We start from the raw sequence: 25,393 nt of genomic DNA on the forward strand, positions 1-25,393 counted from the left end.
GCACTAGCAGTTGCACAGCCTTGAATAGCAACAAGAGTATAAAATCAATATGTTTGCTTACAGCAAATTCCCTTCAAAGTATAACTGTTTTCGCACAGTCAGTTATGGCACAGTCTCCCCACAACTTTGCATGACTTTGCAGTAGATGTGCGGCTATTTTCCTAACAAATTCTCTCGCTTCTTTTACTACACTTGCCATATGTTTGCTTAATCACCCACCGTAGGCATACAACCCCCAAGGCTGGACCAGGCGGGTGTTGCTCATCGCACTTGCTGGGCAAATAAATATTTAATTCTGCAAGATAAATACAATACTTTATATACACATGTACATAGTAAAATATATGTATGTATATAAATCGGTATGTGTGGGGTGTTATGTCTTCCCAAGACTAATGTCCTCTTGGAGTTTTACAATTGAAAACAAAAGCATGGGATATACTCGTATTCATTGAAATACAATTACTTCAGAATATGCTTTTCTACGCAGTTACCGCTATGTTTTATGGAAATTATTCACAAATGTTGAGTCACACTTGTAATCGAATTAACTTGCTTATATTTTCTTGCGAAATGTAGTACGAGTATATGTATGTAAGGCAAAGTAGCTGGGAAGTCATTAATTAAGCTTATTATGAGATAGAGTTGCCACCCATAAAAAACTGGGCAAAAAACTGGCTGTATTATAAAAAATTTTAAAAAGTAAGTAATTTTTAAATCTTTTTGGAAAATATACCTGAAATATTTAGTGCGCATATATTTTGAAATAGAGTTGCCACCTAGTCTGAATGGGAAACTTTAGTAAAATCCTACAAAATGTTTAAAAAAATGTGTCCGAGAGACTCTTTAATAGATAGACTCAGAAAGTATGGAAATATTTCGCTATTTCTACCTTTTATGCATATACAGGAACAGAGTTGCCATTTATTTATCTTGAATATATTGAGTAAATTGTTTCAATATGAGCGCCAAACAAAAAGTAATGAACAAAGTTCTCCAAAAATTGTTTCCAGTACTTTAAATTAGTACAAAGTTAAAAATAGTGTTGCCACCTTTCGAAAAAAATTAAATAATGAAATTATTACAAAAAATGCAAAAAACTGTAAGCGATCAATATTGCGTTTCGAAGTATTTTTAATACACAAGTATTTTAGTACAGAGTTGCCAGATGTAAAAAGTAAAATTTAAATTTATATTTTTCCCTTGAATTGAGTAAAAATAAAATAATATACTTATATATATGTAAATTTATTAGAAAATTTATTCAGTACTTAATCTATTTTAAATATGTCAGTTAAGCCATAAATTCCATTTTAGTTAATGTGCTGTGAAGGATATTAGTCACACGCCATAGATTTTTATTGCGTTGTCTGCACGAAGTTTATAAACTATTGGTGATTTCTACAAAGGATATTGGCTAAACAAGGCAAACACGAGACGAAGGAAATTCACATTTATAATGTTTTATAGCATTTAGACAGGAAACTATAACGTCACTACGACTAGCAGAGCGAAACCTACAACCATTTATACATATATACATACTTTTATACGAAAGCGCTTACAACAAATGCATTACAAATATAAATAAGTAATAAATTCAAGTAAAATTTTCATTTGAATTACCAAAAAGTAAACTTTCACCTTGCGACTAAACCAAATCGAATGCACAGACGTCCAGCCAACGCGGGCGAACCGCCACCCTCGCGGGCATAAATGCAGACAAATAAAGTAGACGACGGCCGATAGCCGACAGCCGATACAGCAACATTTGGACTAACAAAAATATAGCCGGCCATATATGCATACATACATTTGCAGTGCGGATTCGAGCGTAGCGCACATTGTGGCGAGCGACAGCCACGCAAGAGCAAACATGGAAACGGAAACCGCCATATAAACAACATGGCAGCAGCGACAGGAGCAACCAAGCAGACAGGCAGCTGTGAATCAGGATATGCTGGGAAAAATGGCATACGAATGCAATAATAACAACAAGAATCAATTGCAAACGCATGTGGGTGTGTGTGTCTGGTGGGTTTGTGTCGTCAGTAAAAGCGTCTAAAGTGAAGTGGAGTCATCATTGAGAAATTGAGAGGGTTGAAATTCGACAAATATGCGCAAATAAAGCGACACGCATACCAGCATGCATGCACACATTTATGTATATCTGACAAATAAATATACGCCCGCAGCTCTACAGCACTCCCACACACAGCTGGTTTCAGATTCTTTTTTCCAATTTTTTTTTTCGATTTTTGTTTTTGCTATATTTTCCTCTGTGTTGCAGCACTTTAATGCATTTGCTGTCGTTATTGTTGTCGTTGCTGCTGGCAAAGCTTTTACTTTTGCCGCTCCAACAATATTTCTTTGACATTCCCCATCGTCATCAACGGCAGGGTTGCTTGCACTGAAACCTCAAATAAAAAAATATTCCCAGCCGAAATTTGAGCAAACAAGTGAAGCATTCAATTTCGCTGATACTTTTTCCGTATTTTTTCTCACAGTGACTGAATGCATATTGGTCATCGTAGACACACGATATTGGAACGGAAAAAGGTATTATTGATTTTCAAAAGTAATATTCAACGGGTGTTGTGGCTTTGTTTTAGCTCCACATTGCGCGAATTTCAAATTTATGATGGGTGAGATTTTTTAACGAAGTTTTATTCAAAAATTTGACTTTTTTGATTCGGCTACACTTCTTATAATTTACTTTATTCTAGAATGCATTAAAGACCACCTTGGAAGATCTATATAAATTTTGCCCGAAGCCCAAGTTACGTCGCGTTCTCTCACTTCTTATACTCAGGGAACGAGGAGCAAAGACTTGACTTAGCAGACGGGTTGACTAGAACTGTTTGAATAGCACACATCTTTATTTCTCATTAGAAACTTTAAAAAATAAAAAATAGTGAATTATGAAGATCATTTCAAATATGGAGTTCCATGAGCCCATAATGTCGACTTTATATTTGTCAATGCTTACCCTAATTGGAGAATATTATCGATGGATAATGTGGTCACATCAAATATTGTAAATCTATCTTCCGGGAATCATATACTCCCCTATTGCGAGTGTCGACTGCAGGAGATAATCGACTACTGGTGCTATTGTAAGTGTCAATCAATCGCTCAACCATCGACTACGATTGATTTTCAATCGCTCATTAGAATATTGATAGTTTTCATTCGTTTTTGAATTTGGTCGATCAAGTTGAACAATAGCAAATTAAACAAGTAAGGAAGGGCTAAGTTCGGGTGTAACCGAACATTTTATACTCTCGCAATTTATTTATTTAACTTTATTTATATTATATAATACACAATTTGACCCACATATTCGTCATATATATTGTATAAAGACCATTGAAAGTTGGAAACCATAATATTAGGTTAGAAGCACCGAGGTCCTCGTGTTCGATTTATGGGACCTTAAAAACCTATGGTTCGATTTCGGCGATATTTATTTTTAGTATTTGTGCAAAGTTCTGCACCGATATCTTCGCTAGTACTTACTTAATATATTGTAAAGTAAACGATTCAGATCGTCTTCAAAGTTCTGGTATATAGGAAGTAGGCGTGGTTGTGAAGCGATTTGGCCTATTTTCACAACATATCATTGGGAAGTAAGGAAACTATTACAAACCAAGTTTCATTGAAATCGGTCGAGTAGTTCCTGAGATACGGTTTTTGACCCATAAGTAGGCGACGCCACGCCCATTTTCCATTTTGTAAAAAAATCTGAGTGCAACTTTCATCTGCCATTTCTTATGTGAAATTTAGTGTTTCTGACGTTTTTCGTTAGTGAGTTAACCCACTTTTAGTAATTTTCAACCCAACTTTTGTATGGGAGGTGGGCGTGGTTATTATCCGATTTCTTTCATTTTTGGACTGTGTTAGGAAGTGGCTTAAAAAAACGACTGCAGAAAGTTTGGTTTATATAGCTTTATTAGTTTGCGAGATATGTACAAAAAACTTAGTAGGGGGCGGGGCCACTTCCCAAAAAAAAATTACATCCAAATATGCCCCTTCATAGTGCGATCCTTCATACCAAATTTCATAGCTTTATTTATGGCTTAGTTATGGCACTTTATGTGTTTTCGGTTTTCGCCATTTTGTGGGCGTGGCAGTGGTCCGATTTTGCTCATTTTCGAAAGCAACCTTCCTATGGTGCCAAGAAATAAGTGTGCCAAGTTTCATCAAGATATCTTAATTTTTACTCAAGTTACAGCTTGCACAGACGGACGGACGGACGGACAGACAGACATTCGGATTTGAACTCCACTCTTCACCCTGATCACTTTGGTAGATATAACCCTATATCTAACTCGTTTAGTTTTGGGTGTTACAAACAACCGTTATGTGAACAAAACTATAATACTCTCTTTAGCAACATTTGTTGCGAGAGTATAAATATAATCGACTCAATCGACTGCTGTCTATTCTACTGCCAGTCGACACTCTTTCATTTCTGTTTGCTCTTAGTTCCATAATTTATAGAAAAAGAAACGCTTGAGTGTTCACCCAAGTTTTTATGCAAGCATATCTGGACTCTCTCGGAATATCTCGATCCAAATAGAGGTTTTTTAGATAATCAGCGATTCCACTCAAAACTATACAAGGATGATATTGGGTCTTTACAAGCTCCAGTGATCAGTGAGTGAATTCGAATGATATTTTTTCATTAACTTTTATCGAGTCTATGTGTTAAGAAGGTGAATTGACAAAGATATTAAACTCTGTAGGACTCTAGCATATCTTACGGATCCTAACAGATCGCCGAAAGAATAGCTCTTTTCTATTTTAATGAAAATATTTTTGGAGAAAAGAGCTTCAATTAGCCGCAACTAAGTTCATCCAAATGCAGAATGATTATAGAGGTATGCACTGCCACCTATGGTCTATTGAGCTCCATCCATATGCATACAGCATGACATTTGATATGATCACAGCCTTTTATCATGTACCAAAAACAAAAAATAATGTCATGTACCCGCATGAAGTGCAAATCGCTTCACTTGCTTTAAGAACAACGCCTCACATACTCACGCTGCCATATTCTTTCATATGTGTATATATTTACAGAAACTCACATACTTCTACCTACACCTAGATACATATATCTATCACGTAAGACAACAACGTAGTATACCTATGTAGTACGTTCCCGTGTTAGCCCGTAAATTCACTACTCGAAAATGCCTTGAAGCATGAATGGAACCCAAAATCGCCTGAATGCTGCGCGCACACACTTTTCAATGCCCTCGCAGGCGTATGTCAGCGAAAATTGCAATAAAAAGAAAATTCCAGAGGCACGCAAAAACACTAAAATCTACAACAACGGCAGCTGCTAAATTATGCTGGCGCTTAACGCAAATGCCGCCTGTCATTTGGAGCCGCATGAAGGCAAGTTCATTCCGTTGTTCCACGCAGTAAATCGCACTGTGGGAAAACAAAAAAGGAATGGTGAATGGAAAGGTCAATGCACTTGAAGTTGCTTGGATTTTGTGTGGAACTGAAATTCGATTGTTCGTTAGAACGTTGGAAAGGTCTTTTCTAGGATTGCACTATATTGACTACTAATGGAGGGCAGAATAAGAAAAACAATTTTTTAAAGCGCCTGACTGCCGAGATATTTCACCCACAGGAGAAAGTGTTTTTTATCTCGCCTTCTGCCAAAAAACTTTGGCAAATAATGTTCGGCAAAATCTTTAGCCTTATCGTTTGTGTACTAATTGGACAGGGTTCTGCAGCCTTATGATTGTGGCGAGATGAACCTGATAAAGTAAAATTAGGGTCGATAGACTTCTCATGTTTCACTCTGAGTCATAAGATCATGCAGCCCGTCAAGTACTAGTTGTTGTCCATCGATTGTCGAGTTCACGCGAGGTTCGTATATCGAGCGCTCGAGCTCAAGTGGATCACGGACGACCGACTCGTTCCGAATTCGATAAAATTGGATTTTAAACGTATGAGCTCTGTAGTCTTCAGCGTTTCCAGTGTGGTAGTCTACTCTTCAAGCCATTTTTTTCGACACGAATCCAGAGTTAGACCCACTCTCATACATTTCGCAATCTTCACACTAACTTTGGAAGTAGTTAGCGCACAACTAGTCCTTTTATGAGACTATTCTAATATTTACAAAGACTGAACTCACAACTACATATCTAAATAAATGAGCGTAATGCAATTATAGCGCCAGCAAAATAAATACGAAACCCGTAGAAAACCTCCACCAACACATTTCCCACACTAAAAGTCTTCTTCTTCTTTCACATAAAAATACAACCGTTAACAACATACATATATATTATATACGAATAAAGTGTGTACATATGTTAGCGCGTAGTAAAAAGGACTCAACGTTACAACCATACACTGGCACCAGCTCCTGCGACGAACACCTGAATGACTCATGATTGAGACGTAGTCTAGAAAGAATTGGTGGTGGATTTTCCTCATTCACAAACTCAGACGCACACGCATACATACATACGCCAGCAATTGCAGTTGACGGCCGCTGGCTGCAAAGTTGAGAGTTTATTATAAAACGTGTAACCTTCAGCCGAGTTGTTGGGAGTTCGTGCAGTGAGCGTGTTGGAGTGGCTGCCGGCTGGGAGTTGCTGAGTTGGCAGCTATCAAGTGTGCTAAAGGGGATTAAAGTAAAGTAAAGCGCATGAAGCATTTGTATTGCTCCGGTTGTTGTTGTTCTCACTGTTGTTGTTCGTATTTTTCAACAACCACCCCTATTTGATGCGCCCGTCGTCCCAGTGCAGCGGCGAAAACGTGTTTTAATACAATAACAGCACTATAACAGAGTACAGCACCAAAAGCATAATCCATGAATTTCAACATTAACAACAACAGAGCATGCGCATACAAATAAACAAACGCATAAATATGTATGTACACTATAGTAACCGAGTAAAATTGTTTGTAGTATATGCCACCGGCGTGGCAAAGGACATGTGCCGGTGGAAAAGTGTACGCCAGTAGAGGAAGAAGAAGCGGCAGCAGCAGCCTGCATAAAGTAAACACTAAGGCTCGCGGCAGCTAGAAAACCACCCTGCGTTTGTTGGAGCGTCATGCTGTTGGCGTTGCACTTCACTTCCACCCTGTCTGGGCGGCAGTCGGCGTTGCGCCGCTTCTAATTTCCCTCGTACGTTCCAGTGTCAATAAGCAAATAAGTGTTTGCCTTGAATTTGCTGAAGAGTTCTCATAACAACATGCTTATTTCGCTTTGGCAGCAGCAGCAGGCTCTGGTTCTCTAGTAAACAGATATACGCACACACACATATCCAAATGTATTATATATGTAAGTAATTGTATGCGAGCTCTATTAAATCACTGTCACACTGCTGCCAGTAGAGTTGCCAACAATATATTCAAATTTTATTTGCATTTGCCCTGTTGTAGTTGTAGTTTTGACCTATGATTCAGGCGGCTGTCTGTGTACACATTAAACTCAAATTCAAATAAACATTGCATATGCTTAGGCGTGTATGCGTGTATTCGTGCATTTTAATTGTGTGTGTTTATAGCTTCATAATAATGTTGAACATTGTCTGCACATTTGCTGCCATTGTGGTGTGGTTTATGCATTTGTAATTTGCCTGAGTGTGCGTCGCACCCTCACCTCCACCCTTACCCTCGGTGGTTTTCTATATTGTTAGTCGGCACATGCTACTATATCCATATGTATTGGTTAGTCCTTTCCGCATTTTCAATACATTTTGTTCATCCGTATGTCACTCCCGACCATCTGGCGCCCGATTTACATACGTACAAATGCGCCACAGGATATGCTCTCGCCTTCTCGCATTAAAAATTTAATTTTATAGCTTCGGTGAAACACTAACCAATATTATGAGCCGCGATTTTCTAACTAGTTAATAGTTAATTTGTATGCATTACTGCTGCTAAATATGCAATATTTCAATAAAAAGCCATAGAAATTTTAGAAAATTACCGATAATCAGAGACTGGCCATTATAAGTTGGGCCCTAATGAATTTGAACCACTGTCAATGTTTTATATCAGATAAAGTAAATTTGTCATGGCAAAAATGAATTCTGAGGTTATCTGATTATTGTTTTGCGCCTGCTGCCAGGTGAAAGTTTGTTTTATCAATAACTGCGTTTTAACACATAGATTTGCTAGTTAGCTTGGTGTCGTCAGCAACAACCCAGACAACCAGTTTTTTTCAGTAGACCTTTTGTTTTAAAGGTTTATTGGTGATATTTTTGATCACCTCATCGCTCCAATTGAAGCGTGATTATATAGTATAATGAAAGCTTCGGAACTTTCAAGTTTAAGTGAAAGCTCTTTTGGCTGATTTTGTACATCTCACGATTTCTGCCTAAAAGAGAGACGGTTTTAAGTGTTCCAATTGAATTTTGGCCTTTATATGAAGTACATATCTATGTCAATTGTTTCCCTATTCTTAATCAAATATTTAGAATAATGAGCTTTTGAGCTTTAAATCTTCTCATCGTGGTGAAGTATGGTTAGCATAGAAATGTTAATATCTGCTTTCACTATCCATTAACCAGTTAAATTAGTATATGTATCCATACATTACTTAAGCTGTGGTCTTAATATAAACAGCTTTAATGAGCTTTCACGCCACTAGTTATAAAAATTACTCCATAGAATTAGTTGTAATTTTACTGCTCATTCACTGGCTTTAACCTTTCGAGAACTAATCAGAATACTCCAAGTTCTATACCACAGAAGCCCTAAATATGATAGAACAGAAAATAGTGGGTGCTACGAATAAATTTACAACGTATTCATTCTAACGTATTCAAACTAACCTTGATGAAGATAGCTACAGTACTAGAGTACTTTAAAGTATTAATTTTGTAGATATTTCAATTACATTCTCAGGCTTTGTGCGACCTCTATCGTTTCAAGAGAGTATATCGAGTAATCGATTAAAAATTATAGTATAAATTATTGCATCAAAAAGTCAATGACCTAGTAATAGAACAACGCTACTAATACATTAATTTTCCAATTTTAATAAAAATTGGTGTTACTTGCAAAACTCTTGCAATCATTTCCACCTGTAATCAACGAAAATTCTCTGCTAATCCCAGACACTTCCTTACACCAATTTATTTTCAACATTTTCGCCAATTAACAAGCAATCAATTGTGCACGCATTTATTGCTGTTCTCTGCCTTGTACACGGTTCCCCAATTGCCAATCAAATCTAATTTAAAATTTGAAAATAATAAACACCAAAAGCAGCGTAATAATTTCCAACTGCTTATTTGTGCAATCGAGCAGACACAGAGCATCGGTTTGGAGAGCCTTCGAATCTGCATGCCTGACGCACCACCCAAAAAGTGGCGGCTTCAAGCGAACTGCTTACACCGAGGCGAGACTGGCTGCAGCGCAAACAACCCTGAATGTATTGCTGACGTTCGTCCTTTAATGAAATCTCAAATTTATCGGTGGCTGCAGCACAATTTTTGGCGGATTGTGTGTGATGTATGTAGAGTTTAGGGCAAGCAGCCAGGAGTGGTGATGCGTCGGTGGGAGGTGTGGGGGTGTGTAGCGCTGGCTGGTACAGCTAAGTTGGAAATCATAGAAACCAAATAAAGTTGTGTGTGGTGAATGCAAAAATTATTGCTGTGCGTGAGCTTATGCAAATGAATGTATGTGTGTGTCTTACATTTTCTGGCATGCCAGTGTTGCCAGATATAAAGTAATTGCACTGAAAACGGCATATGTAGTGAATATATTTAATTTTAAATGAACATTTTATTTTTAACACTATTTGAAACATTGCCAAGTAGTTTCCTATCAAATAACTCCTATGGTAAATCCACCAAAAAAGTGTATTCAAGCAAAATTCAAAAAATTAAAAATGTTAGTCCCAAGTATTTCTACAAATGCCAAGACGACTTCATTACACATTACACATTACTCCCACGAATATAATTCACTCCCACTCCCCAACACTTGACATATCTAGCTGTGTCTGACTGCACTTGTAGAATTAAGGGTAACAAATTACAATGTCGGCGAAAATTGAGGGTGAAAATTGGTAATTGAAGTTGTGCTACTTAAGTATGTGGTGGGAGTTTGAAATAAAGATGAAAGCAAACTGTTGAAAATTATATAAATGTAAAGTAATTTGTCAGCATTTGTAGACGAAATAAGATAACACCATGGAATGCCAGCAAGGAACTGACTGGCATATCAAGTGTGTTGGATATATATATAATATTTAGATATATATAAATGTATAATTGTATGTAATTTGAATGCATGAAGGGGTTAGTAGAGCTGTTTGCATTACAACTTGGTCTCAAATGACAACTGCAGGCTGTGGGGTGCAACGAAAAATACTATTTCAACTGGGAAATTAAATTGTGGGCAGTGGTGAAGTCCCTTACAAAAATTCTTACAAATGTAAAAGTGTAAGTGTCGTGGGATTTGTCTTTAGTATTTTAACCCCAAATCAACAATTTTCGCTTACATAAGTGTTAATAAGTACCACCCTCATCAGCAAGAAAAATAATTAACGTCCGAAATAACACTTCAAACATCTTTCGTTTGATACCAATATTGTACTATTTAATTTGTAAATATCAAACCTAGTGGCAACCCTTGTCTAAAATATGTTAAACAAAAATATATATAAAAATATAATTCTAAATCAAGTTTTTAGCAATTTAATATAAAAAGTTTTTTAACAGGTGGCAAATCCTCATAATTTTTTAAAGGATAAATTGTTCTACATCTCTTTTCAAATACCCCAAAAAGGGGTATTTAAAAAAAAAAATTGCTTCAAAATTTCAAGCAGTTGGTAACCCTACTCAAGGATTTGCTCTATAAAAATCTTTAAGAAGACCGTTTTAGGATGTTTATTTTATTATATTATAAATTGTAACAATTTCATTGAATACGTCATTTTAAACAATTGGCTATCCTACTTTATAAAAACTTTCTAGCTTATTCTCGGTTTGCCGTATTCTAAACATGACTTTCTTTTCAGCATACAAAAATATTATATATGCTCTAAATTTTTATGAGAAGCCGCACATAAATTTCCTTCACTTCTTCATCATCAACTCCAGCAACTATTATTTGCAGCCATTTGTGACCTACATCACGTCCCTGCGATGATGTCTATCACCCTCAGCCAAGTCTCCTAAATGTGTATGCCTGTGCCGCCGCAGGCTTATCTTTATCCCCATTTAGCATACTAAATTTTGAAATTTATCGCCCTGCGAGTAGAAGAATTGGGTCAATTGAAATTATTTTATAGCCAAATTGTTTTTGGCGTCGCTTGGAAATTAGATAATCATAAATGTCAATATAAATCAACATATTGGCGCTCTGCTTTCCTTTTTACACAAACACACAAAATTACAAATAGTTTTGGCGCATTTACATAATTGTGCATTAGTGGCATGAAACACAACAAAAAAATTAATAATAATAATTTATAGCATATTTACTTTTGTAATAATTCAATTTATTCATTTTTTTCAGTATATTTTTTTCTGCCAGCAATTTGTTTTTAAACTTTCGCTTCACTTAGCAATTTGTAAATTTTTGTAAATAAATTAGTTGCACTTTTTTTGTGCGGCCACTCGAAATTGTTATTTATTGCTACTTCCTGCCTCAGGTTGTGGCAAATTGTATGCTAATGAATGCAATATTTATTTTGTTGTTATATCGGATTACTTAATTCTAATAATGCCTTCATAAAATAAATATTCGAATTTATACAGTTTTTGTTTGAACAGGTAATTTTGCTTTTACATATATTTAAATTAACTGTATACATTACAGGGCGATGGTCAGTGCGATTTTTTATGGCATGCGCTTTAAGAGAGAGAGAAAATTTTATACAAATATTTGGAATCAATCATATCTATGCCATACTCGCTATAAACAAGTGGTGATGCTTTAATTAACATAAACATTTTATTTCAGTTATATTTAGTGATACGATTTTTTAATCGATTAAGTCGATATTTTTGAAATGAAACTGTAATAAGCTCGATAAAAATTTATTTTTTAGAAAGATTGTAACTGATAAGCCACTTCAGTAGGTGTCAATGAAGTAGATTTGTAATGAGAATATATTTTGAGCTGAACAATCAGCTATATCCCTACTAAACCCGATCAAATTATTTAAGTCCAAAAGTTATTGAAAGGTAATCGATACTAATTTCAAATGTGTGTAAAATTTGTACTGGACGAACTCGTAAAATTTTTGATAGACACCTCGTATATATCTACCAATAGTTTGCTTAATCCGGACAACAAAATCTCAAATGGATTTGTACATTCAAATATTTTGGCAGCTGTCTGCTGCTACAGCCTTCATACACTCAATGATTCTAATTATCTAACCGAGCATCGAAGAACTATAATTGCCTAGGTACCTGGCAGTAGTCGGTGAAATTATTGCCAAATCATGACTGATTAAATTGGCTGTGTTATTGACATCAACTACTTTCCAACTACATATACATATATACAAGAGTATATTTGAATAAATATGCTTTGTCATATTTAGCAATAAATCTGTTTACACACACATACAAGCACAGTGTTTTTAGGTTGAAAGGGTAGGGTGAGACTAAGCTGTTTATGTTGCATAGTTACTGCTCTCTTAGTATTACAAACATTAAATTTAATGCATAAACTATATACATATGTACGTACTTAATTGTATTTTGTATGTATGTATGTGTATGTGAAATTTTATTATCAAATTGATAAATGACTGCGTAAGTAGAAAAAATGCTTTGTCACATTTGTTTGAATTAATTAAATGTCCTTTAATGATGATAAATGTTTTTGTATATATTGCTATCTGTATAGGTAAGTATGTATGTGTCAGTGGCAGATTTACGAGCCAACAGACAGGAAGGCAGTAAGAGACAAAGTACTTTTAATGCTTCCTTCAAACAACGATTACTTATTTGTATGTATGCATGTATGTATGAATACATAAATTTGTGTTGGAAAAATAAATGTTTTGAAATTTGCAGGCATGTTTTTCAAAGATAAAGAGACTTTGCGTATTTGTTAGGTATTTTTAACTTTTTGCACATTCTAAATTCAGCAACGAAATCATCGGGATCTTCTACATCAGCGGACCATTGCTTTTCTAAAACACGAACAGTCTCCTGCATCTCAATAACGTCAAGATTTATGCATTTATTTGGCAAAATGTTTTCAATTTTGCAAAGCAGTTCTCGATGTTTGTCGCCTTCATAATTGTCGCGATTAGTTTGCCGTTTCGCCAAACGCGGAATTTTAATTTCTAAATCTAATTCTGCGGCTATTGTTTGCGGCTGATTCAAAAATTAGTTTAAACGATTGTTCAATTTTGAAAAACAAATAATAAGTAAAGTTGTGTATCTAATTCAGACCAGTTTTTCTGGTTGTTTTTATTAAAAATATAGACATTTTAGTTAAGACACTCAAGTATTTTTTTGCAAACACCATAATTTTTTTTAATTTAAATTTATTTCACAACAGTTTGCTCATGGAACGAAAACTGAAAGTCATAATAGATGAGTTTTTATTTTTCCTGTATTATGATTAACAATAAACTGTAAAAAAAAATTATAGAAACCTTATTGGTGACTTTTCAGTTCAGAACTAATTTTCAAAATAAGTCCATTTTCGACTCACAATTCCCCTTAAATCTAAAAAAATCCAGTTCAGCAGCCACAGAGTTATAAGGCAAACTCATTACTTTGAAGCAAATTAAAAAAAATGTCTCTGACCAGTGTATATTTTTCTGGGTTTTTTAATTGGCCTACATTCCCACAACTTTTTAATACTATCCAGATACAATAGGTTTGTTTTTAGTTTAACATTCTCATAGTTTCAAAAAATTAAATTCTATCAGCAGAAAAGTATCAAAATAGGCCGTTTGTGAACAAAAAAGTATAAAATCACAAAATTTAGAAAAACAAGTATCAAAAAAAAAAAAATACAATTGTATCAAAACGGCAACGCTGTTAGTGACTAATGTATTCATTTATTTTACATATTCATACATCGTCGGCAGAAAGATTGCTTTGAAAACAACAAATTACAATTTTTCAAATGACTATGTAGAATTAAATTCTATTCTTTAAAAATTGAATTACTTTGGGGGGGGGGGAGGTTTTAACACCCCAAAACCCCCCCTGCGTTCGCCCCTGATTATTTAGATGGTTTTAAATCTCACTACTGCTCAGGTGTTTGAAAATGATGTTGGTTTGCTTTGAGCTAATGTGCTGTAATAATTAAGAAACAATTATAAACTACCCGAAAAATTTCAAAAAGTGATTAAGATTAGACCTTTGCTTACAGAGAATTGTAAAGTGTTTGAAAGAGAGAATTAAGTCAGTTTGAGGTTCATTGATAAAAATAAACTTCAGAATTCTTTTCGAAATCTGGAGGTGTGTTCAAAAAAGAACGGGAATTTTCGTATTTTTAAAAAATGTAATAATTTGTCTACAGTAATGTTGTCGTCTGTTAAATAGTCCCCATTTGATATTATACACTCATACAAGCACTACTTCCAATCGTCGAAACACTTTGAAAAACTAAATTTTTGAGATAGCCTTTGGCTCTTTCAGCTTGTGAAACGATGGCTCTTTAAGGTTTTCTTTATTTTAGGAAATAGGAAAATGTCACACGGAGTCCTATCTGGATATATGAAAACTTTACCGTATCTCAAATAAAAAAATGTCGACAATTGGATTTTTGGACAATTGAAATGAAATTTTAAAATTCCCGATATTTTTTGAACACACCTCTCTTTCATTACTAGCATTACTATTTATAATTCTTTTTTTGAGCGAAAATTATATTTTTATTAGAATTTGTGTGAAATGTTAGGTTTATGTCTTGATTATGATCTTCAATAAGAAAAACAAAGTATAGAGCCCCAAAACTTATGTTAAAATATATTTTTGAGGTTATGAACTTTTTCGATCTACACCAGCCAGAATGACTACAGACTAACATTAACATTTCCAGAATTTCTCACGCAATTACTCAACACAAGCAATTACAACAAACCCGATGGAAGCATTAATCAACAAATTTGCTTGAGATCCATAAAAAGTTGTTGCATCATAACCAAATAATGAGGATGTCAATTATAAAAGCAATATTTATTTAACTACCCAACAACCAGTCATAAGTACTTAGTGTAGTCTAAAAACTGCTAACCCACTTACAGTAGTCACTCACTTGCATGCAAACAGACCTACTCGTATACACTGGCATTTGGAGAGTTCAAAGTTGAATTTGCATGGAATGATTGCAATGCATTCTTGGTCAAGCTCGTAAAATGTAATTAAAACTATTTACTGCACAACGCTTAGTAAATTAGACAAGCAAAGAGCACAAATAATAAGCAGAAGCACAAGCAGAGGAGTATATACATATGTATATGTATATATGTGTGTATATGTTGCCGTTAAGGAGGTCATTACGGTTTACCACAAATATGACAGCTTCAGTTGTATTATTTACTGACACGGAGTTGTACATATATTAAAATTTTATTTTGCTCACATTTACTAAGTACATATTTCCTACAGCCACAGACATGCATATAAGCACACACACAGTCTCTTACATTTTCTGTATATGCCTAATAAATGTAGTAATTTGTCTTCTGAAAGTTCACCAGTTTGGCTGCTGTTGCATCTTGAATTGTGTCGACACTCAATCGTGTTTGGCAGTCGTCTTAATATGCATTTAATTGCTGCTGACACTTTAATGAACAGCGCAGCAATGAATGTCTGACACTTAATTTAATTTGGACGCAAGAACTTGTGGGCCGCCGCAAAGTGTATTCAAGTGTTTAAGTGTCTTTTGTATGCCACATTATTGACAGTTTGCTGCAAGTGTAGCTTGCTTATGCTAATATATAATGTAAATTTATTTTCTCTCTTACTTAGATATTACAGTGTAGGTACTGATATTATTATATAAATAAGTGATGTGATCAGTCAGCTGATTAGCTTATAAACTTGGGAAAGCTGAGGGACTTAACTTAACCACAGAAAATTTACTCGAAGAAAAGGGATTAATGCTGATGAAATATGTATATAGAATATATTCTCAATAGCAAATTTTGGAAAATATTGTCTTTATATACTAAAAAGTGATTCATTGGTCTCGACCCACAACAACTTAATAGATCTAAGTCAAGTCATAAAGTGTTTTATGTACGAGGCTAACATTGAAAACTGGTTCCTCAAATTATAAAAACATCATCCGAATAGTATTCGGAGGTTATAGAAGCGTTGACAGACCTTAGCTATACTGGCTACATAGAACGAGGTGTTTTTGAGAACTCACATTCTTTGTGGGAACGGTCAAAAACATAACAGTGACCAAAGCTTCGAGCTTCTGTTTAGATTCATACGACCTAGCTGAGAACTCTACTCAGTTATAATATCTTCTAGCAAAACATTTGTCAGAATAAATAGGTTTTATATAGGTTTGTTTCTCAGAGCAGAAAATGCACCAAATAAATCCCAAAAAATCTTAGGGAAGCATCGATATCTAAGGCCTAGTTATCATTGTTGATATAAATCACGTTGGATACAAAAACAAATGAAGATCGAACTTCTTAACGTTTCGATCTAAATCGAACTTTGTGATTCAAGCTCAAAATCGGATCTGGCAGATTCTGTTTCAGAACCCATGAGCTTACTTAATATATAACTATAAGAGAAGATATTCTCTGCCTCTCTCCCTCTCCCTCTCCCTCTCAATGCCTCTATATCTTTATTTAAGAACAGAGCCCTTAATCTATGTGTTCTCAGTTTGTGATCATTCAACTGCAATCTAACCTTACCCCAGCTGACCCACATATGTATATAGCACTTTGATACGTCAACTATTCCAAGGTAGTTGGCACGATTATATAATTTTGAGTGTTAAATATTTGTATGTATGTAAGGCGCTTATGCAATTAATTTTCATAAAACGAATTTATGTTTGTGCGACAACATAAAATGTCAAAGTGATAATTCTACGATAAGAATATTATAAAATTATGCCAACACTTCACAATACAATCAGCAAGTATGTCGTGTTTATATGCGCTCATTACGTCTGTGCCCTCGTTTATATAAGGCTTCTTCTACATATTTAGACCCCAAGCAATTTGCGAACTCAACCAGTTTATGATTATGTCACGTTTCGAGCATAAAGTGACGCAATTAAAGCCAGAGGGCGGACAACGACTAAGCCACTCCGCACAGGGAACCCAAATACAAATGTGCGTCACACAGAGAGAGCGCAGGAGTGGGAGATGGGGGTGGTGAAAAACGCAGTCAGAATTAAACAAATATCAAACATTTCGGGCTCGTATTTATTGTTTGCATATTGTCGCATTTCATTGGCATGACCAGCGGGCGGGCGGACGGTCCGTTGAAAGTATGCATGAAAATGACAAAATACCAAAAAAAAAAAACACATACAGATACAACAAATATACGCAAAAATAAAATTATTCACTTGAAACGTGATACATTTCGAAAACGAGCCGGCCGAAATTAAATAGCAGCTCATCGCATGCAAAAATATCCACAACAAACCGAAAAATACTTTTCAGCCCACAAAAGCACTTCAAAATGGCAGAGAGTGATGCTGTGTGTACATATGTGAATGTATGTGTGCATATGTGTATGTGTGTTTATATGTATCTGTGTCACAAATATATATTTTGGCTGAGCTTTGTTTCACATGACTGACTGCTCGAGAGCCGCTTGTCGAACAGTTAATTTGATTTTGTATTTTTTTGTTGCTGTTGTTTTTTGTTTTTGTTATTGTTTTTTTGTTATTTTTGTTGCTCTTGTTGACGCCAAACAGTGCTGCCAACACATTGCGTACATTTAACATTGTTAAATGGCTGTCAGAGGCTGTCCGATTGTGGTTGACCTAACGCAAACTTACATATGCTCCAACAAATATTTACAAACACACACACTCACATAGTATATTTACATTTACATGCACATACATACACACATGAAATGTATGTTATGCTGGCATATGCGCACACTTGTCGTGCATAAATAAAGGATATGCACATAAGTAGAGGATCTGCATATATCACTTTGAAACTTTGTACCGAAGCTTTAGTAACTGCTCTACATATATACATATATATGTTTGTGTTTGTATGTATATGTATCTTTGTCTGTAGTAAATTTACATATATCCGTCCTCATGTGTGTGGCGTAAGTTTGCACTGCAGCTTTGTATTGTTTTGTTTTTAGTTTTTCGGTTTTTTTTCTCTCCCTCTCTCTCTCTCTCTCTCTCTCTCTTGCTTTTGATTGAGTTGTGTCGGATTAGTTTGGAAAATTGTTTGTATTTGTATGCATTTTTCGCTTGAAAAGTTCTGCTGTTTGTTGTTGGTGCAGAATCAATTTTAAGTTGCCGCAGCAGCAGCTGAAAAATGCAATGCAATGATATGTAGATTTAAAACTGTGCTCAGTGATACATGTACTCATACATACATACACACGCATATTTTAAAATAAGCACAGTCGATATTCGAATAAATTTAAGGCTTAATATAACTGAAATGCGAGAATTTAAGGTCGAATCTTATCTCTTTAAAAGTGTTCTGAACTAAAGCATCACTAGTATCTGTACGCTCTATCATCTATGCTAGCTCCCTAGTCCCTAGTCTCTTGCCTCTCAACTCAAGACCTTGTATCCAGAGTTTGATAATGAGTTAGCTCTTTCTCTCTGTTTCACAGAACTCTTCATTCTATATATAATTAAAAATATTCTTAGTTTAATACTACACGAAATTTTTTCTCGAGGATGTAACTGAAATTTTACTGTTGAAGATATTAAAGGGATAATAATCTTACTTTTATAAAACTATTTCTATACAGATAGTCCCATTTTAGGCTCATATTTTCCACTGATTCCACTAACCGTGGAGATTAAGGTCATTGCACTGGTTCTAACGGTATACTCTTGCCATTAACTCCATTTAAGAAAACCTCTTTGAATACTTTTTATACTTCACTTGATATGTACTTCACTTGATATGTACTACAGATTTAAGTTTGGGCTAATATAACAAAGATTTATGACAATAACTGACATCACTAACAGTATTTTTGACAGTAAAGTTGCCTTTTCAATGGTAACCTTGACAAGAAGTTTTCACTGAATAACTTTTTTTACTGTAGCCCTGAAGACCCGAGAAAAAAAGCTATTTTCATGGTAAAACATTGTTTCATGCCCTCGAGCGATGATCGAGCAATAGATCAGCATCTGAGTGATCATCGAAAATGTTGCTGAAAGGCTTACCTCGGACAAAGGCAAGCTCTAGAAAGTCATCTTATCTATATGGACTAATAAGGCCCTATAGTCAAATGTTTCTATTTTAATAATTTTGAATTTAAAATCGTATATTTTCGAATTCGAAATAATTCATAGCAGACCAATTATTTGTCCAACTCTTCAGACACCCGCAATTGAGCACATTCAAGTGAATATTCACCAGCAGCTGCCTAGGAATGAACTAACATGAACTGGTATTATATCTGTAAGACTGTAAACTCAATTGTAATGGAAATGAATAACGTTTGCGAAAAAAGTAAACCAACAAAAAACACATACAAACCGAAAACATGTTTTTTCCTTTTTTTGTAATATGCATTTATCTCTATTTTTTCGGGCGACGCATTGAAATGGCAACTGTTTGCTTTGTCAACAGTGTAAACACGCGCAGCGAGCGCCAGAGTGCAGAGGTGCGAAGAGTGACTGTGCATATGCAACGCGTTGCCCTCCCCTTTTTCAATGCGCCATGGGTGGTCCACACGTTTTTTATTTGTTTTCGCTTCTGCACCCTGTGTTAGGGAATTATTGACATTTGAAATCGTTTATTTATCGCTGCGATTTGCCAGCGCTTAACGGTAGCTCACTCGGTGAATGAATGCTGCGCTTTGTATTGCATAGTTCTTGTGTAGTTTTTTGTGAGGTTATGTTTGCATATTTCAACTGTTAGTTAGTTCACATTGAAAGGGATATAAAAAAGCGTTGCACCTTTTCAATGCGATACAATAGTTTTACTGTTATAATGCACACGAATGTGTGCTCAATCGCTCGAGTGCCTACTTATGTGGCACAAACGCATTCATATGCTAGTTAAATATATGTACAGAGGTTCATATTTTGTCGAATGCAATGTCAGTAATCCAAAATTCAATACGATTTGATGCGAAATGATTTCAATCTTTGTTTTATATATTTTCCCAGAAGCACAATCTTTATGCTTAGTTTGCATATAATTTATTTCAAATATGGCGCATGTTACAAATTTATAAGCCACAAATTTCCAATCTAACCTCACATTTATACCCGCATAAACAATGTAAAAAGAAATTCAGCAAATTTACTGTTATTTAAAGTTTCTGCTGCTCTTATTTGCATAACTCGAGCAAGCGAAAGATGAAAAGAATTTGAATAAAAACGAATTTACGAGCTTTGTTGTGGAGGAAATGGAAATTGGTTTGTGGAAATTTGGGAAATTTGCACTTGCTACCTGTGCCTTTTGTTTTCAAGCACAATGCCAAGCAGACACAAAAGTTTATATGTACATATATGTATAATATAACCGTTACACAAGAGTATGCTCATTTAATTTTCGTACAATTTGTGTAGAAACCAAGTGAACAACAACAACAACATATGTTTCTTTTGTGTTATTTTCTTGGGTGAGCTTGTGATACATGTGAGGAGGACTCAACAAATTTTAGATAATCGAAATGAGTATTGACTATGCCATTCACTCACTTGAAAAATCAAATCCTTTTATCTTTTATATGGCTACTGCACTTATATAAATTACTTTCGTTCGATCAACAGCAAAGCGATAAGTATGGAGTATTGTTGTGAAAGTAAATTCCCTTTGATGTCAAGCAGCTTGATTTCAGTGGTCAATGTAGAGCCTAAACATAATTTGTTTGATTAAAAAGCTCATGGAAACTATGTATGTTTATACATTTACTCTCTAAACTAGAGTATTTTTAGAATAAACTATTATGGGGACCATGCGTAAGGCAACACGACAACATATTACACGTGGACTACAATACATTGCGTCAAACCATTTAAAAACATTTTAAAAAAGTATTAAAAAATGGTACGAATAGCCTCACTGACTTTCATTCCCTCAGACTATACTCTTTGCGCCGAAATGTAGGCAACAGTCTTGAGCAAAATTATATTGCATACTTTTTGCGGTCAATACAAACTTCAACTGGAGAATTGAGCTGTAAATAGCCAGCAAACAGGCTAGGAAAATTATATATATTTTTATATCAACCAGAACCCTTTTTGGAAGGCTACATTCACCCCGAGTAACATAGGCTTTATTTATTGCTATAATCTCAATTTTGGAACAGGTGAGGGTATCAAAAAGACTGCATCTCGGAGAATCTTGATCTGAAACTGAAAATCGTCTTGAAAGTCACTCTCTTCGCATCGCAATCGCATGCCAGTTAGTCGAGTAACGAGCGCTCGCAGCTGCTTGCTGAACAGAATTTCAAAAACTCCCAAGTATGAGAGTCGAGTACGGAGCGTGTGCAGCGGCTTGAAGAAAAAAATATTATAATAGAAATATACAAGCTCGCACTAGGGCGTCGAACTCTAAGCGTTCCCAACGTCATCATAATCATAGAGAAAGTCAACGGACAGCTTTGAATAGAGGTCGTAATCAATTCTTAGTTCATTGCAAATAAAATATTATTTCATGTTCGAATTTTCCTCATTTTACTTTTTTAAAATGGACCTAAGCCAGAAACGGGAAGGTACATACATATGTATGGGAGAGTGTGAATAAGTGTGTAAAAACTTATAAATTTTGAAATGTTGTTGTACTTTAAATAAACTTGAAGGTCTTCAAACAATAATGGTGGCTTTTAGATATGCTTAGGGTCCATGTCAGCAAGTACAGTATATGAACTGAACTAAATAGGCCAACATTTTCGTTATAAAATGGGTGACATTTGAATAAAACCCTTGAGACCTTGAATTTTGACTCTTCAATATAAAAGCTGACAACGAATGGCTAGTAATGATGGCCGCAATAGATTTCACCACCTCACCATTTTATGCATAGTTAGTTAGTAAAGCTTCGAAAGCCAAAGCCCACAAATTACCAACATTCACTTAATTTCGCTACTAATACGCTTTGATTGCTGGCCATGACATCTTTTCACTTCGACGCTCTACCAAAGCAAGCATCTCTGCTTGCTGCTTATACGACGAGCCACCGCACACCAGCACTCATACACCTGGGAGGGCGTGCGCCACACATTTTCACACGCCACTGACGCGGGTGTTTATGCAGCATTATTATACCATATTAGGTGCACAGCAGCGGCATGTAAATTTCAGCTTATTACTTGCAACTTATAGTGGCATTACATGTAACTGCTGCCACAAAGTTCTGCCTTTGCCGCTGTTAACTCCCAGAGGCGTGTGCTGGTATCCGAATAATATATATATATATGTATATACATATATCTACTAATATATATGTATCACATTCTTACTTTTACCTAAAAATCTGCTGTGAAACTTTGCTCTCATTTACTGCTGATTTCACGGTGTTACCAACATTTGAGAATATATTTTTTTTTTTTAATTTTTGAAATTTTTTTCCGACTCCCGCCTACTTTTTGTTCTCGTGTTTTCATTTATGCTTGAACGCATTTTCCCACACTTTTGCTTAATTTAATTTAAGTTTGCTTACTTTTCCCGTCTGCACACTCACAAGCGCGCCAGCGAATATTTGTGGGCGTAACACTAAGACTTGGCTCACCTACAGCATTGCTGTTCTGCTTCTCGTCCTACAACTAAGCTATGAAAAGATATTCCGCCGAAAAAAATTCTTTGCCGCAGCTGCTCGAGCGTGCAGCTACATACTTGGAAAGGTGTAGACGTTGTTAGAAACCTCATCCATATATATATATATTTACATTAAACGTCTTTGTTATTGTTTCCGCTTCGCTGTGCGAGCCTTGTGATGCTGTTGATTTTTCCTCGCCGCTTTGCTGTCTTTCGCTTATACTTGGTCTTCTTCTTCGTCTATTTTGCATGTGGAAATGTTAATTAGCCTTAAAATTATGCAATGCGCACGAAAGTATTCGACTGGGAATTTTGTGTGGGGAAAATGGCAAGGTAAGCTAAGATCTGGCAGTTCGGCGGAGTGTAAATTTGAATATATTCCTGTTTTAAATTCAAGCGATATTTCGATATAAAAGAAAACACATTATCATGACTTTTTAGTGTTTACATGATATTTGCTAGCTTTTCATAACAAAATGTGATTATTTTCCTTGAAAGTAGACTTCCTTAATGTGTAACATGCTGTGAAATTGGAGTAAAAAAACACAGTTTATATTCATTATAGAGTCCGGAAATTATCGATGATCATATCTAAATCTCTAATATCTAAAATTTTAGTATTTTGTATTGAAAGAAGAGATCAACATGTTAGACCGCATTTCTTAATTACTTACAAATTTATATTTTATATTTAAATTATTCTCTTACATATGATTAATAAGTGTAATTCTCTCTTTTCAGTTTGCAATATGTGCATTTAACAATTGTAAGTAAAACACAAATACACTCAAGGTACTTGTATTAAGCATTCTAACCACATTTAAATATTTGCAAATTACTGATAATTTTAAGGAAAATAATATTTTTTCATTATCTAAGATCATTTATTGTAATAAGCACGATAGTTTTTGGAGATATGATTTTAATAGGGTGGACGCAAGGCCTATAAACGAATAGCTTTCTATATACCTTCCTATTCTCCAGATCTGACGAATGGGTGATTAAATTCAAGGTTCCCTACTTTTTAAAGAACAAACACAGAAAATTCAAATTTAATGGTGAACATTTATTATCGTTCGAAATAACATTCTTTGGTATTTATTTTCTAAACATTATCTCTTTCAAATGTTGGCCGCGGCTCAGATGTGCAATCAGTTGAGTCCAATTTTCGATGACTCGTTCGAGCATTTCGACTGGTAACTGGCGAATGACAAGCATGATGTTTTGCTCCAAGGCCTGAATCGAAGACTCTAAACTTTACATAACCCCACAGAAAAAGACTAACTGTGTGATATCACACGATTCCATTGATGGATGCGATGTGTGAGGAGTAGCGCCGTCTTGTTGAAAACAAAAATCACAAGCTTTAATTTCAGGCATCAAATAGTCGGTTATCACAGCTCGATCGATAGGTCGCCATTGACAGTTACGTTCTCACCGGCATCATTTTTGAAGAAATGTACACTCTCAGCTATTGCTGTTATATTTCATTCACTCGATGCTGGGCGTGGTTCATTCGGTCAAATATTATCCAACAATGACTGTTGGGTCTCAAGTTGGGTTATGGTGTTGCGAATAGTATGCTCAGTAGGCCGATCATATTGACCATAAGTTGAGCGAAGCGCGCGAAACACATTCTTTACAAAATGTGAATTTTCGTAAAATAGTTGAAACGTCGCTCAGGCGTAAGTCTATCCATGCTATTAAAAAAAGTACCTCTACTTGGATCACCCTTTATGTAGATTGTAGTCTATAGAACAGAACTATTGAAAACCCAGTGTTGCATTTATAATAAATACTCCCGACATTCAAATAGCCATCTAAAACAAAGAAAAAATTCAAATACCTTTCGCATAATTTATAGTGCACTGCATAAAAACTAACTGTATGCAACCAAAAAAAGTTAATATTTACCGGTGCATACATGAAACTGCTCATCTTTAATAATGAAGTTAAAATTTTGCCGACGGCTACTCAAACTGATGCTGCCACAGACTCCCCTCAGGTCGTACACTGTTGCTGGTCGCTTGCAAGTTTGGAGAACAAAAGCAAGGACGCAAAAGAACGCAATGCCAGCAGTTGACCGGTTGGCAGTGACTTTGTTGAGTAAGCAAAGAAAGAGTAGAGAAGAGAATTAAAAGTTAATTGCCATTTCATTGCGGCGCGGTCAAAAGAAGTTTTTAGCATTTTGCACGTGTTTTACCATCATTAACATTAGCTAGAATACAACAACACAAATAACAAGAGCAACAAGCATATAGTGTTAAAGCAATAGCTAATGAAAAAGTTAGCCAGTCGGCAAAGAGTTTTACGTAGACAAATAACAACACGCTATGTATTTGTGAGAGAGACTACACGCGATATACGCAAAATGCCGATGGGAAGTTAAATTTCAGTTTACCAACGTAAAGAATTTACCTTAATGCTACAAAAATTAATGGCGTCAAAAATAACTGAAGTAATAATAAATAATAACCATAATAAATGTTGAAAGAAATGGAAGTACTGTAGA

At 35.3% G+C, this 25,393-nt stretch overlaps 1 protein-coding gene across 3 annotated transcripts in view; it reads left to right on the forward strand.

Moving 5' to 3' along the window:
* Positions 1–25,393, forward strand: part of LOC105211703 (protocadherin-like wing polarity protein stan) — a 95,697-nt gene that overhangs the window by 13,206 nt on the left and 57,098 nt on the right. For all 3 annotated transcript variants that reach the window (XR_008471751.1, XM_011183284.3, XM_054233393.1), the window contains exon 3: positions 23,623–23,647. The gene's annotated coding sequence lies outside the window, so the exon portion shown is untranslated. The remainder of the gene's footprint in view (positions 1–23,622; positions 23,648–25,393) is intronic.

This window comes from Zeugodacus cucurbitae, chromosome 6 (genome assembly GCF_028554725.1).
Source record: "Zeugodacus cucurbitae isolate PBARC_wt_2022May chromosome 6, idZeuCucr1.2, whole genome shotgun sequence".
In the NCBI taxonomy this organism is placed as follows: domain Eukaryota; kingdom Metazoa; phylum Arthropoda; class Insecta; order Diptera; family Tephritidae; genus Zeugodacus; species Zeugodacus cucurbitae.